Source organism: Anomaloglossus baeobatrachus, chromosome 8 (genome assembly GCF_048569485.1).
Source record: "Anomaloglossus baeobatrachus isolate aAnoBae1 chromosome 8, aAnoBae1.hap1, whole genome shotgun sequence".
Lineage (NCBI taxonomy): Eukaryota > Metazoa > Chordata > Amphibia > Anura > Aromobatidae > Anomaloglossus > Anomaloglossus baeobatrachus.
In genome coordinates, this window is record NC_134360.1 from 111,638,622 (window position 1) to 111,657,081 (window position 18,460).

The 18,460-nt window shown below is 42.7% G+C and overlaps 1 protein-coding gene across 1 annotated transcript in view; it reads left to right on the forward strand.

Moving 5' to 3' along the window:
* Positions 1–18,460, forward strand: part of NTMT2 (N-terminal Xaa-Pro-Lys N-methyltransferase 2) — a 934,068-nt gene that overhangs the window by 203,714 nt on the left and 711,894 nt on the right. The gene's annotated exons all lie outside the window — the stretch shown is intronic.

Here is an 18,460-nt window from a genome sequence, read left to right on the forward strand (position 1 = left end):
TTTTAATAAGCTATAATAATAGCAAAAAATGCTGCCAGTTAGTGGCATCCAAAAAGTGGCTGGTGTACTCCATTTGTGCCCCACTGGTGCCAAGCTATTTCTAGAACCTCTGCATGACACCCTCCTGCTCTGTTTTTAATAAGCTATAATAATAGCAAAAAATGCTGCCAGTTAGTGGCATCCAAAAAGTTTCTGCTGTACTCCATTTGTGCCCCAATGGTGCCAAGGTATTTGTAACACCTCTGCATTACACCCTCCTGCTCCGTTTTTAATAAGCTATAATAATAGCAAAAAATGCTGCCAGTTAGTGGCATACAAAAAGTGGCTGTTGTACTCCATTTGTGCCCCACTGGTGCCAAGCTATTTCTAGCACCTCTGCATTACACCCTCCTGCTCTCTTTTTAATAAGCTATAATAATAGCAAAAAATGCTGCCAGTTAGTGGCATCAAAAAAGTGGATGTTGTACTCCATTTGTGCCCCAATGGTGCCAAGGTATTTCTAGCACCTCTTCATTACACCCTCCTGCTCTGTTTTTAATTAGCTATAATAATAGCAAACAATGCTGCCAGTTAGTGGCATCCAAAAAGTGGCAGTCGTACTCCATTTGTGCCCCAATGGTGCCAACCTATTTCTAGCACCTCTGCATGACACCCTCCTGCTCTGTTTTTAATAAGCTATAATAATAGCAAAAAAATGCTGCCAGTTAGTGGCATACAAAAAGTGGCTGTTGTACTCCATTTGTGCCCCACTGGTGCCAAGCTATTTCTAGCACCTCTGCATTACACCCTCCTGCTCTGTTTTTAATCAGCTATAATAATAGCAAAAAATGCTGCCAGTTAGTGGCATCAAAAAAGTGGATGTTGTACTCCATTTGTGCCCCAATGGTGCCAAGGTATTTCTAGCACCTTTTCATTACACCCTCCTGCTCTGTTTTTAATTAGCTATAATAATAGCAAAAAATGCTGCCAGTTAGTGGCATCCAAAAAGTGGCAGTGGTACTCCATTTGTGCCCCACTGGTGCCAAGCTATTTCTAGCACCTCTGCATGACACCCTCCTGCTCTGTTTTTAATAAGCTATAATAATAGCAAAAAATGCTGCCAGTTAGTGGCATCCAAAAAGTGGCTGTTGTACTCCATTTCTGCCCCAATGGTGCCAAGCTATTTCTAGCACCTTTGCATTAAACCCTCTTGCTCTGTTTTTAATAAGCTGTAATAATAGCAAAAAATGCTGCCAGTTAGTGGCATCCAAAAAGTGGCTGTTGTACTCCATTTGTGCCCCAATGGTGCCAAGCTATTTCTAGCACCTCTGCATAACACCCTCCTGCTCTGTTTTTAATTAGCTATAATAATAGCAAAAAATGCTGCCAGTTAGTGGCATCCAAAAAGTGGCTGTTGTACTCCATTTGTGCCCCACTGATGCCAAGCTATTTCTAACACCTTTGCATTACACCCTCCTGCTCTGTTTTTAATTAGCTATAATAATAGCAAAAAATGCTGCCGGTTTTGGCATCCAAAAAGTGGCTGCTGTACTCCATTTGTGCCCCAATGGTGCCAAGGTATTTCTAACACCTCTGCATTACACCCTCCTTCTCCGTTTTTAATAAACTGTAATAATAGCAAAAAATGCTGCCAGTTAATGGCATCCAAAAAGTGGCTGTTGTACTCCATTTATGCCCCACTGGTGCCAAGCTATTTCTAGCACCTCTGCATGACACCCTCCTGCTCTGTTTTTAAATAGCTATAATAATAGCAAAAAAATGCTGCCAGTTAGTCGCATCCAAAAAGTGGCTGTTGTACTCCATTTGTGCCCCACTGGTGCCAAGCAATTTCTAGCACCTCTGAATTACACCCTCCTGCTCTGTTTTTAATAAGCTATAATAATAGCAAAAAATGCTGCCAGTTAGTGGCATCCAAAAAGTGGCTGTTGTACTCCATTTGTGCCCCATTGGTGCCAAGCTATTTCTAGCACCTCTGCATGACACCCTCCTGCTCTGTTTTTAATAAGCTATAATAATAGAAAAAAATGCTGCCAGTTAGTGGCATCCAAAAAGTGGCTGTTGTACTCCATTTGTGCCCCACTGATGCCAAGCTATTTCTAACACCTTTGCATTACACCCTCCTGATCTGTTTTTAATTAGCTATAATAATAGCAAAAAATGCTGTTAGTTAGTGGCATCCAAAAAGTGGCTGCTGTACTCCATTTGTGCCCCAATGGTGCCAAGGTATTTCTAACACCTCTGCATTACACCCTCCTGCTCTGTTTTTAATTAGCTATAATAATAGCAAAAAATGCTGCCAGTTAGTGGCATCCAAAAAGTGGCTGTTGTACTCCATTTGTGCCCCAATGGTGTCAAGCTATTTCTAGCACCTCTGCATTACACCCTCCTGCTCTGTTTTTAATTAGCTATAATAATAGCAAAAAATGCTGCCAGTTAGTGGCATCCAAAAAGTGGCTGTTGTACTCCATTTGTGCCCCACTGATGCCAAGCTATTTCTAACACCTTTGCATTACACCCTCCTGCTCTGTTTTTAATTAGCTATAATAATAGCAAAAAATGCTGCCAGTTAGGGGCATCCAAAAAGTGGCTGCTGTACTCCATTTGTGCCCCAATGGTGCCAAGGTATTTCTAACACCTCTGCATTACACCCTCCTCCGTTTTTAATAAACTGTAATAATAGCAAAAAATGCTGCCAGTTAGTGGCATCCAAAAAGTGGCTGTTGTACTCCATTTGTGCCCCACTGGTGCCAAGCTATTTCTAGCACCTCTGCATTACACCCTCCTGCTCTGTTTTTAAATAGCTATAATAATAGCAAAAAATGCTGCCAGTTAGGGGCATCCAAAAAGTGGCTGTTGTACTCCATTTGTGCCCCACTGGTGCCAAGCAATTTCTAGCACCTCTGCATTACACCCTCCTGCTCTGTTTTTAATAAGCTATAATAATAGCAAAAAATGCTGCCAGTTAGTGGCATCCAAAAAGTGGCTGTTGTACTCCATTTGTGCCCCATTGGTGCCAAGCTATTTCTAGCACCTCTGCATGACACCCTCCTGCTCTGTTTTTAATAAGCTATAATAATAGAAAAAAATGCTGCCAGTTAGTGGCATCCAAAACGTGGCTGTTGTACTCCATTTGTGCCCCACTGATGCCAAGCTATTTCTAACACCTTTGCATTACACCCTCCTGATCTGTTTTTAATTAGCTATAATAATAGCAAAAAATGCTGTTAGTTAGTGGCATCCAAAAAGTGGCTGCTGTACTCCATTTGTGCCCCAATGGTGCCAAGGTATTTCTAACACCTCTGCATTACACCCTCCTGCTCTGTTTTTAATTAGCTATAATAATAGCAAAAAATGCTGCCAGTTAGTGGCATCCAAAAAGTGGCTGCTGTACTCCATTTGTGCCCCAATGGTGCCAAGGTATTTCTAACACCTCTGCATTACACCCTCCTTCTCAGTTTTTAATAAGCTATAATAATAGCAAAAAATGCTGCCAGTTAGTGGCATCCAAAAAGTGGCTGTTGTACTCCATTTGTGCCCCACTGGTGCCAAGCTATTTCTAACACCTATGCATTAAACCCTCCTGCTCTGTTTTTAATAAGCTATAATAATAGCAAAAAATGCTGCCAGTTAGTGGCATCCAAAAAGTGGTTGTTGTACTCCATTTGTGCCTCAATGGTGCCAAGGTAATTCTAACACCTCTGCATTACACCCTCCTTCTCCGTTTTTAATAAGCTATAATAATAGCAAAAAATGCTGCCAGTTAGTGGCATCCAAAAAGTGGCTGTTGTACTCCCTTTGTGCCCCACTGGTGCCAAGCTATTTTTAACACCTCTGCATTACACCCTCCTGCTCTGTTTTTAATAAGCTATAATAATAGCAAAAAATGCTGCCAGTTAGTGGCATCCAAAAAGTGTCTGTTGTACTCCATTTGTTCCCCACTGGTGCCAAGCTATTTCTAGCACCTCTGCATTGCACCCTCCTGCTCTGTTTTTAATAAGCTATAATAATAGCAAAAAATGCTGCCAGTTAGTGACATCAAAAAAGTGGATGTTGTACTCCATTTGTGCCCCACTGGTGCCAAGGTATTTCTAGCACCTCTTCATTACACCCTCCTGCTCTGTTTTTAATTAGCTATAATAATAGCAAAAAATGCTGCCAGTTAGTGGCATCCAAAGAGTGGCAGTGGTACTCCAATTGTGCCCCACTGGTGCCAAGCTATTTCTAGCACCTCTGCATGACACCCTCCTGCTCTGTTTTTAATAAGCTATAGTAATAGCAAAAAATGCTGACAGTTAGTGGCATCCAAAAAGTGGCTGTTGTACTCCATTTGTGCCCCACTGGTGCCAAGCTATTTCTAGCACCTCTGCATTACACCCTCCTGCTCTGTTTTTAATAAGCTGTAATAATAGCAAAAAATGCTGCCAGTTAGTGGCATCCAAAAAGTGGCTGTTGTACTCCATTTGTTCCCCTTTGGTGCCAAGCTATTTCTAGCACCTCTGCATTACACCCTCCTGCTCTGTTTTTAATAAGCTATAATAATAGCAAAAAATGCTGCCAGTTAGTGGCATCAAAAAAGTGTCTGTTGTACTCCATTTGTGCTCCAATGGTGCCAAGGTATTTCTAGCACCTCTGCATGACACCCTCCTGCTCTGTTTTTAATAAGCTATAATTATAGCAAAAAATGCTGTCAGTTAGTGGCATCCAAAAAGTGGCTGTTGTACTCCATTTGTGCCCCACTGGTGCCAAGCTATTTCTAGCACCTCTGCATTACACCCTCCTGCTCTGTTTTTAATTAGCTATAAAAATAGCAAAAAATGCTGCCAGTTAGTGGCATACAAAAAGTGGCTGTTGTACTCCATTTGTGCCCCACTGGTGCCAAGCTATTTCTAGCACCTTTGCATTACACCCTCCTGCTCTGTTTTTAATAAGCTGTAATAATAGCAAAAAATGCTGCCAGTTAGTGGCATCCAAAAAGAGGCTGTTGTACTCCATTTGTGCCCCACTGGTGCCAAGCTATTTCTAGCACCTCTGCATTACACCCTCCTGCTCTGTTTTTAAATAGCTATAATAATAGCAAAAAATGCTGCCAGTTAGGGGCATCCAAAAAGTGGCTGTTGTACTCCATTTGTGCCCCACTGGTGCCAAGCAATTTCTAGCACCTCTGCATTACACCCTCCTGCTCTGTTTTTAATAAGCTATAATAATAGCAAAAAATGCTGCCAGTTAGTGGCATCCAAAAAGTGGCTGTTGTACTCCATTTGTGCCCCATTGGTGCCAAGCTATTTCTAGCACCTCTGCATGACACCCTCCTGCTCTGTTTTTAATAAGCTATAATAATAGAAAAAAATGCTGCCAGTTAGTGGCATCCAAAACGTGGCTGTTGTACTCCATTTGTGCCCCACTGATGCCAAGCTATTTCTAACACCTTTGCATTACACCCTCCTGATCTGTTTTTAATTAGCTATAATAATAGCAAAAAATGCTGTTAGTTAGTGGCATCCAAAAAGTGGCTGCTGTACTCGATTTGTGCCCCAATGGTGCCAAGGTATTTCTAACACCTCTGCATTACACCCTCCTGCTCTGTTTTTAATTAGCTATAATAATAGCAAAAAATGCTGCCAGTTAGTGGCATCCAAAAAGTGGCTGCTGTACTCCATTTGTGCCCCAATGGTGCCAAGGTATTTCTAACACCTCTGCATTACACCCTCCTTCTCAGTTTTTAATAAGCTATAATAATAGCAAAAAATGCTGCCAGTTAGTGGCATCCAAAAAGTGGCTGTTGTACTCCATTTGTGCCCCACTGGTGCCAAGCTATTTCTAACACCTATGCATTAAACCCTCCTGCTCTGTTTTTAATAAGCTATAATAATAGCAAAAAATGCTGCCAGTTAGTGGCATCCAAAAAGTGGCTGTTGTACTCCATTTGTGCCTCAATGGTGCCAAGGTAATTCTAACACCTCTGCATTACACCCTCCTTCTCCGTTTTTAATAAGCTATAATAATAGCAAAAAATGCTGCCAGTTAGTGGCATCCAAAAAGTGGCTGTTGTACTCCCTTTGTGCCCCACTGGTGCCAAGCTATTTTTAACACCTCTGCATTACACCCTCCTGCTCTGTTTTTAATAAGCTATAATAATAGCAAAAAATGCTGCCAGTTAGTGGCATCCAAAAAGTGTCTGTTGTACTCCATTTGTTCCCCACTGGTGCCAAGCTATTTCTAACACCTCTGCATTGCACCCTCCTGCTCTGTTTTTAATAAGCTATAATAATAGCAAAAAATGCTGCCAGTTAGTGGCATCAAAAAAGTGGATGTTGTACTCCATTTGTGCCCCACTGGTGCCAAGGTATTTCTAGCACCTCTTCATTACACCCTCCTGCTCTGTTTTTAATTAGCTATAATAATAGCAAAAAATGCTGCCAGTTAGTGGCATCCAAAAAGTGGCAGTGGTACTCCAATTGTGCCCCACTGGTGCCAAGCTATTTCTAGCACCTCTGCATGACACCCTCCTGCTCTGTTTTTAATAAGCTATAGTAATAGCAAAAAATGCTGACAGTTAGTGGCATCCAAAAAGTGGCTGTTGTACTCCATTTGTGCCCCACTGGTGCCAAGCTATTTCTAGCACCTCTGCATTACACCCTCCTGCTCTGTTTTTAATAAGCTGTAATAATAGCAAAAAATGCTGCCAGTTAGTGGCATCCAAAAAGTGGCTGTTGTACTCCATTTGTTCCCCTTTGGTGCCAAGCTATTTCTAGCACCTCTGCATTACACCCTCCTGCTCTGTTTTTAATAAGCTATAATAATAGCAAAAAATGCTGCCAGTTAGTGGCATCAAAAAAGTGTCTGTTGTACTCCATTTGTCCTCCAATGGTGCCAAGGTATTTCTAGCACCTCTGCATGACACCCTCCTGCTCTGTTTTTAATAAGCTATAATTATAGCAAAAAATGCTGTCAGTTAGTGGCATCCAAAAAGTGGCTGTTGTACTCCATTTGTGCCCCACTGGTGCCAAGCTATTTCTAGCACCTCTGCATTACACCCTCCTGCTCTGTTTTTAATTAGCTATAAAAATAGCAAAAAATGCTGCCAGTTAGTGGCATACAAAAAGTGGCTGTTGTACTCCATTTGTGCCCCACTGGTGCCAAGCTATTTCTAGCACCTTTGCATTACACCCTCCTGCTCTGTTTTTAATAAGCTGTAATAATAGCAAAAAATGCTGCCAGTTAGTGGCATCCAAAAAGAGGCTGTTGTACTCCATTTGTGCCCCACTGGTGCCAAGCTATTTCTAGCACCTCTGTATGACAACCTCCTGCTCTGTTTTTAATTAGCTATAATAATAGCAAAAAATGCTTTCAGTTAGTTGCATCCAAAAAATGGCTGTTGTACTCCATTTGTGCCCCACTGGTGCCAAGCTATTTCTAGCACCTCTGCATTACACCCTCCTGCTCTGTTTTTAATAAGCTATAATAATAGCAAAAAATGTTGCCAGTTAGTGGCATCCAAAAAGTGGCTGTTGTACTCCATTTGTGCAACTTTGGTGCCAAGCTATTTCTAGCACCTCTGCATTACACCCTCCTGCTCTGTTTTTAATAAGCTATAATAATAGCAAAAAAATGCTGCCAGTTAGTGGCATCAAAAAAGTGTCTGTTGTACTCCATTTGTGCTCCAATGGTGCCAAGGTATTTCTAGTACCTCTGCATGACACCCTCCTGCTCTGTTTTTAATAAGCTATAATTATAGCAAAAAATGCTGCCAGTTAATGGCATCCAAAAAGTGGCTGTTGTACTCCATTTGTGCCCCACTGGTGCCAAGCTATTTCTAGCACCTCTGCATTACACCCTCCTGCTCTGTTTTTAATAAGCTGTAATAATAGCAAAAAATGCTGCCAGTTAGTGGCATCCAAAAAGTGGCTGTTGTACTCCATTTGTTCCCCTTTGGTGCCAAGCTATTTCTAGCACCTCTGCATTACACCCTCCTGCTCTGTTTTTAATAAGCTATAATAATAGCAAAAAATGCTGCCAGTTAGTGGCATCAAAAAAGTGTCTGTTGTACTCCATTTGTGCTCCAATGGTGCCAAGGTATTTCTAGCACCTCTGCATGAAACCCTCCTGCTCTGTTTTTAATAAGCTATAATAATAGCAAAAAATTCTGCCAGTTAGTGGCATCAAAAAAGTGGCTGTTGTACTCCATTTGTGCCCCAATGGTGGTAGGTATTTCTAGCACCTCTGCATGACACCCTCCTGCTGCTCTGTTTTTAATTAGCTATAATAATAGCAAAAAATGCTGCCAGTTAGTGGCATACAAAAAGTGGCTGTTGTACTCCATTTGTGCCCCACTGGTGCCAAGCTATTTCTAGCACCTCTGCATCACACCCTCCTGCTCTGTTTTTAATAAGCTATAATAATAGCAAAAAATGATGCCAGGTAGTGGCATCCAAAAAGTGGTTGTTGTACTTCATTTCTGCCCCACTGGTGCCAAGCTATTTCTAGCACCTCTGCATCACACCCTCCTGCTCTGTTTTTAATAAGCTATAATAATAGCAAAAAATGATGCCAGGTAGTGGCATCCAAAAAGTGGCTGTTGTACTTCATTTCTGACCCAATGGTGCCAAGCTATTTCTAGCACCTCTGCATCACACCCTCCTGCTCTGTTTTTAATAAGCTATAATAATAGCAAAAAATGATGCCAGGTAGTGGCATCCAAAAAGCGGCTGTTGTACTCCATTTGTGCCCCAATGGTGCCAAGGTATTTCTAACACCTCTGCATTACACCCTCCTTCTCCGTTTTTAATAAGCTATAATAATAGCAAAAAATGCTGCCAGTTATTGGCATCCAAAAAGTGGCTGTCGTACTCCATTTGTGCCCCACTGGTGCCAAGGTATTTCTAGCACCTCTGCATGACACCCTCCTGCTCTGTTTTTAATAAGCTATAATAATAGCAAAAAATGGTGCCAGTTAGTGGCGTCAAAAAAGTGGCTGTTGTACTCCATTTGTGCCCCAATGGTGGTAGGTATTTCTAGCACCTCTGCATGACACCCTCCTGCTCTGTTTTTAATAGGCTATAATAATAGCAAAAAATGCTGCCAGTTAGTGGCATCAAAAAAGTGGCTGTTGTACCCCATTTGTGCCCCCCTGGGCCAAGCTATTTTTAGCACCTCTGCATTACACCCTCCTGCTCGGTTTTTAATAAGCTATAATAATAGCAAAAAATGCTGCCAGTTAGTGGCATCCAAAAAGTGGCTGTTGTACTCCATTTGTGCCCCACTGGTGCCAAGCTATTTCTAGCACCTTTGCATTACACCCTCCTGCTCTGTTTTTAATTAGCTATAATAATAGCAAAAAATGCTGCCAGTTAGTGGCATACAAAAAGGGGCTGTTGTACTCCATTTGTGCCCCACTGGTGCCAAGCTATTTCTAGCACCTCTGCATCACACCCTCCTGCTCTGTTTTTAATAAGCTATAATAATAGCAAAAAATGATGCCAGGTAGTGGCATCCAAAAAGTGGCTGTTGTACTTCATTTGTGCCCCAATGGTGTCAAGGTATTGCTAACACCTCTGCATTACACCCTCCTTCTCCGTTTTTAATAAGCTATAATAATAGCAAAAAATGCTGCCAGTTACTGGCATCCAAAAAGTGGCTGTTGTACTCCATTTGTGCCCCACTGGTGCCAAGCTATTTCTAACACCTCTGCATTTCACCCTCCTGCTCTGTTTTAATAAGCTATGATAATAGCAAAAAATGCTGACAGTTAGTGGCATCAATAAAGTGGCTGTTGTACTCCATTTGTGCCCCAATGGTGCCAAGCTATTTCTAGCACCTCTGCATGACACCCTCCTGCTCTGTTTTTAATAAGCTATAATAATAGCAAAAAAGGCGCCAGTTAGTGGCATCAAAAAAGTGGCTGTTGTACTCCATTTGTGCCCCAATGGTGCCAAGGTATTTCCAGCACCTCTGCATTACACCCTCCTGCTCTGTTTTTAATTAGCTATAATAAAAGCAAAAAATGCTGCCAGTTAGTGACATACAAAAAGTGGCTGTTGTACTCCATTTGTGCCCCACTGGTGCCAAGCTATTTCTAGCACCTCTGCATCACACCCTCCTGCTCTGTTTTTAATAAGCTATAATAATAGCAAAAAATGATGCCAGGTAGTGGCATCCAAAAAGTGGCTGTTGTACTCCATTTGTTCCCCAATGGTGCCAAGGTATTTCTAACACCTCTGCATTACACCCTCCTTCTCCGTTTTTAATAAGCTATAATAATAGCAAAAAATGCTGCCAGTTAGTGGCATCAAAAAAGTGGCTGTTGTACTCCATTTGTGCCCCACTGATGCCAAGCTATTTCTAACACCTCTGCATTACACCCTCCTGCTCTGCTTTTAATAAGCTATGATAATAGCAAAAAATGCTGACAGTTAGTGGCATCAATAAAGTGGCTGTTGTACTCCATTTGTGCCCCAATGGTGCCAAGGTATTTCTAGCACCTCTGCATGACACCCTCCTGCTCTGTTTTTAATAAGCTTTAATAATAGCAAAAAATGCCGCCAGTTAGTGGCATCCAAAAAATGGCTGCTGTACCCCATTTGTGGCCCCCTGGGCCAAGCTATTTTTAGCACCTCTGCATTACACCCTCCTGCTCTGTTTTTAATAAGCTATAATAATAGCAAAAAATGCTGCCAGTTAGTGGCATCCAAAAAGTGGCTGTTGTACTCCATTTGTGCCCCATTGGTGCCAAGCTATTTCTAACACCTTTGCATTACACCCTCCTGCTCTGTTTTTATTTAGCTATAATATTAGCAAAAAATGCTGCCAGTTAGTGGCATACAAAAAATGGCTGTTGTACTCCATTTGTGCCCCACTGGTGCCAAGCTATTTCTAGCACCTTTGCATGACACCCTCCTGCTCTGTTTTTAATAAGCTATAATAATAGCAAAAAATGCTGCCAGTTAGTGGCATCCAAAAAATGGCTGTTGAACTCCATTTGTGTCCCACTGGTGCCAAGCTATTTCTAGCACCTCTGCATTACACCCTCCTGCTCTGTTTTTAATAAGCTATAATAATAGCAAAAAATGCTGCCAGTTAGTGGCATCCAAAAAGTGGCTGTTGTACTCCATTTGTGCCCCAATGGTGCCAAGCTATTTCTAGCACCTCTGCATTACACCCTCCTGCTCTGTTTTTAATAAGCTTTGATAATAGAAAAAAATGCTGCCAGTTAGTGGCATCTAAAAAGTGGTTGTTGTACTCCATTTGTGCCCCAATGGTGCCAAGCTATTTCTAGCACCTCTGCATTACACCCTCCTGCTTTGTTTTTAATAAGCTATAATAATAGCAAAAAAAGCTGCCAGTTAGTGGCATCAAAAAAGTGGCTGTTGTACTCCATTTGTGCCTCAATGGTGCCAAGGTATTTCTAGCACCTCTGCATTACACCCTCCTGCTCTGTTTTTAATAAGCTATAATAATAGCAAAAAATGCTGCCAGTTAGTGGCATCCAAAAAGTGGCTGTTGTACTCCATTTGTGCCCCAATGGTGCCAAGCTATTTCTAGCACCTCTGCATTACACCCTCCTGCTTTGTTTTTAATAAGCTATAATAATAGCAAAAAATGCTGCCAGTTAGTGGCATCCAAAAAGTGGCTGTTGTACTCCATTTGTGCCCCACTGGTGCGAAGATATTTCTAGCACCTCTGCATGACATCCTCCTGCTCTGTTTTTAATAAGCTATAATAATAGCAAAAAATGCTGCCAGTTAGTGGCATCCAAAAAGTGGCTGTTGTACTCCATTTGTGCCCCACTGGTGCCAAGCTATTTCTAGCACCTCTGCATTACACCCTCCTGCTCTGTTTTTAATATGGTATAATAATAGCAAAAAATGCTGCCAGTTAGTGGCATCCAAAAAGTGGCTGTTGTACTCCATTTGTGCCCCACTGGTGCCAAGCTATTTCTAGCACCTCTGCATTACACCCTCCTGCTCTGTTTTTAATAAGCTATAATAAAAGCAAAAAATGCTGCCAGTTAGTGGCTCCAAAAAAGTGGCTGTTGTACTCCATTTGTGCTCCAATGGTGCCTAGGTATTTCTAGCACCTCTGCATGACACCCTCCTGCTCTGTTTTTAATAAGCTATAATAATAGCAAAAAATGCTGCCAGTTAGTGGCATCCAAAAAGTGGCTGTTGTACTCCATTTGTGCCCAACTGGTGCCAAGCTATTTCTAGCACCTCTGCATTACACACTCCTGCTCTGTTTTTAATTAACTATAATAATAGCAAAAAATGCTGCCAGTTAGTGGCATCCAAAAAGTGGCTGTTGTACTCCATTTGTGCCCCACTGGTGCCAAGCTATTTCTAGCACCTCTGCATGACAACCTCCTGCTCTGTTTTTAATTAGCTATAATAATAGCAAAAAATGCTGCCACTTAGTGGCATCCAAAAAGTGGCTGTTGTACTCCATTTGTGCCCCACTGGTGCCAAGCTATTTCTAGCACCTCTGCATGACACCCTCCTGCTCTATTTTTAATAAGCTATAATAATAGCAAAAAATGCTGCCAGTTAGTGGCATCCAAAAAGTGGCTGTTGTACTCCATTTGTGCCCCACTGGTGCCAAGCTATTTCTAGCAACTCTGCATTACACCCTCCTGCTCTGTTTTTAATATGGTATAATAATAGCAAAAAATGCTGCCAGTCAGTGGCATCCAAAAAGTGGCTGTTGTACTCCATTTGTGCCCCACTGGTGCCAAGCTATTTCTAGCACCTCTGCATTACACCCTCCTGCTCTGTTTTTAATTAGCTATAATAATAGCAAAAAATGCTGCCAGTTAGTGGCTCCAAAAAAATGGCTGTTGTACTCCATTTGTGCTCCAATGGTGCCAAGGTATTTCTAGCACCTCTGCATGACACCCTCCTGCTCTGTTTTTAATAAGCTATAATAATAGCAAAAAATGCTGCCAGTTAGTGGCATCCAAAAAGTGGCTGTTGTACTCCATTTGTGCCCCACTGGTGCCAAGCTATTTCTAGCACCTCTGCATGACAACCTCCTGCTCTGTTTTTAATTAGCTATAATAATAGCAAAAAATGCTGCCCTTAGTGGCATCCAAAAAGTGGCTGTTGTACTCCATTTGTGCCCCACTGGTGCCAAGCTATTTCAAGCACCTCTGCATGACACCCTCCTGCTCTTTTTTTAATAAGATATAATAATAGAAAAAAATGCTGCCAGTTAGTGGCATCCAAAAAGTGGCTGTTGTACTCCATTTGTGCCCCACTAATGCCAAGCTATTTCTAACACCTCTGCATTACACCCTCCTGCTCTGTTTTTAATTAGCTATAATAAGAGCAAAAAATGCTGCCAGTTAGTGGCATCCAAAAAGTAGCTGCTGTACTCCATTTGTGCCCCAATGGTGCCAAGGTATTTCTAACACCTCTGCATTACCCCCTCCTGCTCCTTTTTTAATAAGCTATAATAATAGCAAAAAATGCTGCCAGTAAGTTGCATCCAAAAAGTGGCTGTTGTACTCCATTTGTGACCCACTGGTGCCATGCTATTTCTAACACCTCTGCATTACACCCTCCTGCTCTGTTTTTAATAAGCTATAATAGTAGCAAAAAATGCTGCCAGTTAGTGGTATAAAAAAAATGGTTGTTGTACTCCATTTGTGCCCCAATGGTGCCAAGGTATTTCTAGCACCTCTGCATGACACGCTCCTTCTCTGTTTTTATTAAGCTATAATAATAGCAAAAAATGCTGCCAGTTATTGGCATCCAAAAATTGCCTGTTGTACTCCATTTGTGCCTCAATGGTGCCAAGCTATTTCTAACACCTCTGCATTACACCCTCCTGCTCTGTTTTTAATTAGCTATAATAATAGCAAAAATGCTGCCAGTTAGTGGCATACAAAAAGTGGCTGTTGTACTCCATTTGTGCAACACTGGTGCCAAGCTATTTCTAGCACCTCTGCATTACACCCTCCTGCTCTGTTTTTAATAAGCTATAATAATAGCAAAAAATGCTGCCAGTTAGTGGCATCCAAAAAGTGGCTGTTGTACTCCATTTGTGCCCCACTGGTACCAAGCTATTTCTAGCACCTCTGCATGACACCCTCCTGCTCCGTTTTTAATAAGCTATAATAATAGCAAAAAATGCTGCCAGTTAGTGGCATCCAAAAAGTGGCTGTTGTACTCCATTTGTGCCGCAATGGTGGTAGGTATTTCTAGCACCTCTGCATGACACCCTCCTGCTCTGTTTTTAATAGGCTATAATAATAGCAAAAAATGCTGCCAGTTAGTGGCATCCAAAAAGTGGCTGTTGTACTCCATTTGTGCCCCACTGGTGCCAAGCTATTTCTAGCACCTCTGCATTACACCCTCCTGCTCTGTTTTTAATTAGCTATAATAATAGCAAAAAATGCTGCCAGGTAGTGACATCCAAAAGTGGCTGTTGTACTCCATTTGTGCCCCAATGGTGCCAAGGTATTTCTAACACCTTTGCATTACAACCTCCTTCTCCGTTTTTAATAAGCTATAATAATAGCAAAAAATGATGCCAGTTACTGGCATACAAAAAGTGGCTGTTGTACTCCATTTGTGCCCCACTGGTGCCAAGCTATTTCTAACACCTCTGCATTACACCCTCCTGCTCTGTTTTTAATAAGCTATGATAATAGCAAAAAATGCTGCCAGTTAGTGGCATCAAAAAAGTGGCTGTTGTACTCCATTTGTGCCCCAATGGTGCCAAGGTATTTCTAGAACCTCTGCATGACACCCTCCTGCTCTGTTTTTAATAAGCTATAATAATAGCAACAAATGCTGCCAGTTAGTGGCATCCAAAAAGTGGCTGTTGTACTCCATTTGTCCCCCAATGCTGCCATGCTATTTCTAACACCTCTGCATTACACCCTCCTGCTCTGTTTTTAATAAGCTATAATAATAGCAAGAAATGCTGCCAGTTAGTGGCATCCAAAAAGTGGCTGTTGTACTCCATTTCTGCCCCACTGGTGCCAAGCTATTTCTATCACCTCTGCATTATACGCTCCTGCTCTGTTTTTAATAAGCTATAATATAAGCAAAAAATGCTGCCAGTTAGTGGCATCACTCACAGCAAGTTGGGCTGCAGTGTGTACATCGCCCTGGCCAAAAACTGATGCTCTAGCAGGATACAGCTAAACCCCCACTAAGTGGAGACATCACAGGTGCAGGAGAAGCACATCACACACACACCTTCATGGAATGGAGGGGAGGTGACTGCTAGATGATAAAAATGCACACAAGTGGCTTGCATAGAGCGCTGTTCACATGCAGATGACACAGTCACAAACCCGCAGCCTATTAGGTAACGCCCTTCTATTAGATCAGGCGGGCTGCCAAGCCGTACTCCACTGTATATCATGCACGGACAGACACTCTACAATGCAAGGCCCAACAGAAAGGGGCCTGGCTGTATCCTGTACAAACAAAAAAATATGAGGTTTTTGTTGGTATTTATGGCCATAAAACGTAAGCCTACACCCTCGTCAAGGGACCTCATGTCTGTAGGTCCCTACACTAAATATAAAAAAAGCAACAATAAGAGGATAATGTCCTCCAAAAATCAAGTATTACTCACAGCAAGTTGGGCTGCAGTGTGTACATCGCCCTGGCCAAAAACTGATGCTCTAGCAGGATACAGCTAAACCCCCACTAAGTGGAGACATCACAGGTGCAGGAGAAGCACATCACACACACACCTTCATGGAATGGAGGGGAGGTGACTGCTAGATGATAAAAATGCACACAAGTGGCTTGCATAGAGCGCTGTTCACATGCAGATGACACAGTCACAAACCCGCAGCCTATTAGGTAACGCCCTTCTATTAGATCAGGCGGGCTGCCAAGCCGTACTCCACTGTATATCATGCACGGACAGACACTCTACAATGCAAGGCCCAACAGAAAGGGGCCTGGCTGTATCCTGTACAAACAAAAAAATATGAGGTTTTTGTTGGTATTTATGGCCATAAAACGTAAGCCTACACCCTCGTCAAGGGACCTCATGTCTGTAGGTCCCTACACTAAATATAAAAAAAGCAACAATAAGAGGATAATGTCCTCCAAAAATCAAGTATTACTCACAGCAAGTTGGGCTGCAGTGTGTACATCGCCCTGGCCAAAAACTGATGCTCTAGCAGGATACAGCTAAACCCCCACTAAGTGGAGACATCACAGGTGCAGGAGAAGCACATCACACACACACCTTCATGGAATGGAGGGGAGGTGACTGCTAGATGATAAAAATGCACACAAGTGGCTTGCATAGAGCGCTGTTCACATGCAGATGACACAGTCACAAACCCGCAGCCTATTAGGTAACGCCCTTCTATTAGATCAGGCGGGCTGCCAAGCCGTACTCCACTGTATATCATGCACGGACAGACACTCTACAATGCAAGGCCCAACAGAAAGGGGCCTGGCTGTATCCTGTACAAACAAAAAAATATGAGGTTTTTGTTGGTATTTATGGCCATAAAACGTAAGCCTACACCCTCGTCAAGGGACCTCATGTCTGTAGGTCCCTACACTAAATATAAAAAAAGCAACAATAAGAGGATAATGTCCTCCAAAAATCAAGTATTACTCACAGCAAGTTGGGCTGCAGTGTGTACATCGCCCTGGCCAAAAACTGATGCTCTAGCAGGATACAGCTAAACCCCCACTAAGTGGAGACATCACAGGTGCAGGAGAAGCACATCACACACACACCTTCATGGAATGGAGGGGAGGTGACTGCTAGATGATAAAAATGCACACAAGTGGCTTGCATAGAGCGCTGTTCACATGCAGATGACACAGTCACAAACCCGCAGCCTATTAGGTAACGCCCTTCTATTAGATCAGGCGGGCTGCCAAGCCGTACTCCACTGTATATCATGCACGGACAGACACTCTACAATGCAAGGCCCAACAGAAAGGGGCCTGGCTGTATCCTGTACAAACAAAAAAATATGAGGTTTTTGTTGGTATTTATGGCCATAAAACGTAAGCCTACACCCTCGTCAAGGGACCTCATGTCTGTAGGTCCCTACACTAAATATAAAAAAAGCAACAATAAGAGGATAATGTCCTCCAAAAATCAAGTATTACTCACAGCAAGTTGGGCTGCAGTGTGTACATCGCCCTGGCCAAAAACTGATGCTCTAGCAGGATACAGCTAAACCCCCACTAAGTGGAGACATCACAGGTGCAGGAGAAGCACATCACACACACACCTTCATGGAATGGAGGGGAGGTGACTGCTAGATGATAAAAATGCACACAAGTGGCTTGCATAGAGCGCTGTTCACATGCAGATGACACAGTCACAAGCCCGCAGCCTATTAGGTAACGCCCTTCTATTAGATCAGGCGGGCTGCCAAGCCGTACTCCACTGTATATCATGCACGGACAGACACTCTACAATGCAAGGCCCAACAGAAAGGGGCCTGGCTGTATCCTGTACAAACAAAAAAATATGAGGTTTTTGTTGGTATTTATGGCCATAAAACGTAAGCCTACACCCTCGTCAAGGGACCTCATGTCTGTAGGTCCCTACACTAAATATAAAAAAAGCAACAATAAGAGGATAATGTCCTCCAAAAATCAAGTATTACTCACAGCAAGTTGGGCTGCAGTGTGTAGATCGCCCTGGCCAAAAACTGATGCTCTAGCAGGATACAGCTAAACCCCCACTAAGTGGAGGCATCACAGGTGCAGGAGAAGCACATCACACACACACCTTCATGGAATGGAGGGGAGGTGACTGCTAGATGATAAAAATGCACACAAGTGGCTTGCATAGAGCGCTGTTCACATGCAGATGACACAGTCACAAACCCGCAGCCTATTAGGTAACGCCCTTCTATTAGATCAGGCGGGCTGCCAAGCCGTACTCCACTGTATATCATGCACGGACAGACACTCTACAATGCAAGGCCCAACAGAAAGGGGCCTGGCTGTATCCTGTACAAACAAAAAAATATGAGGTTTTTGTTGGTATTTATGGCCATAAAACGTAAGCCTACACCCTCGTCAAGGGACCTCATGTCTGTAGGTCCCTACACTAAATATAAAAAAAGCAACAATAAGAGGATAATGTCCTCCAAAAATCAAGTATTACTCACAGCAAGTTGGGCTGCAGTGTGTACATCGCCCTGGCCAAAAACTGATGCTCTAGCAGGATACAGCTAAACCCCCACTAAGTGGAGACATCACAGGTGCAGGAGAAGCACATCACACACACACCTTCATGGAATGGAGGGGAGGTGACTGCTAGATGATAAAAATGCACACAAGTGGCTTGCATAGAGCGCTGTTCACATGCAGATGACACAGTCACAAACCCGCAGCCTATTAGGTAACGCCCTTCTATTAGATCAGGCGGGCTGCCAAGCCGTACTCCACTGTATATCATGCACGGACAGACACTCTACAATGCAAGGCCCAACAGAAAGGGGCCTGGCTGTATCCTG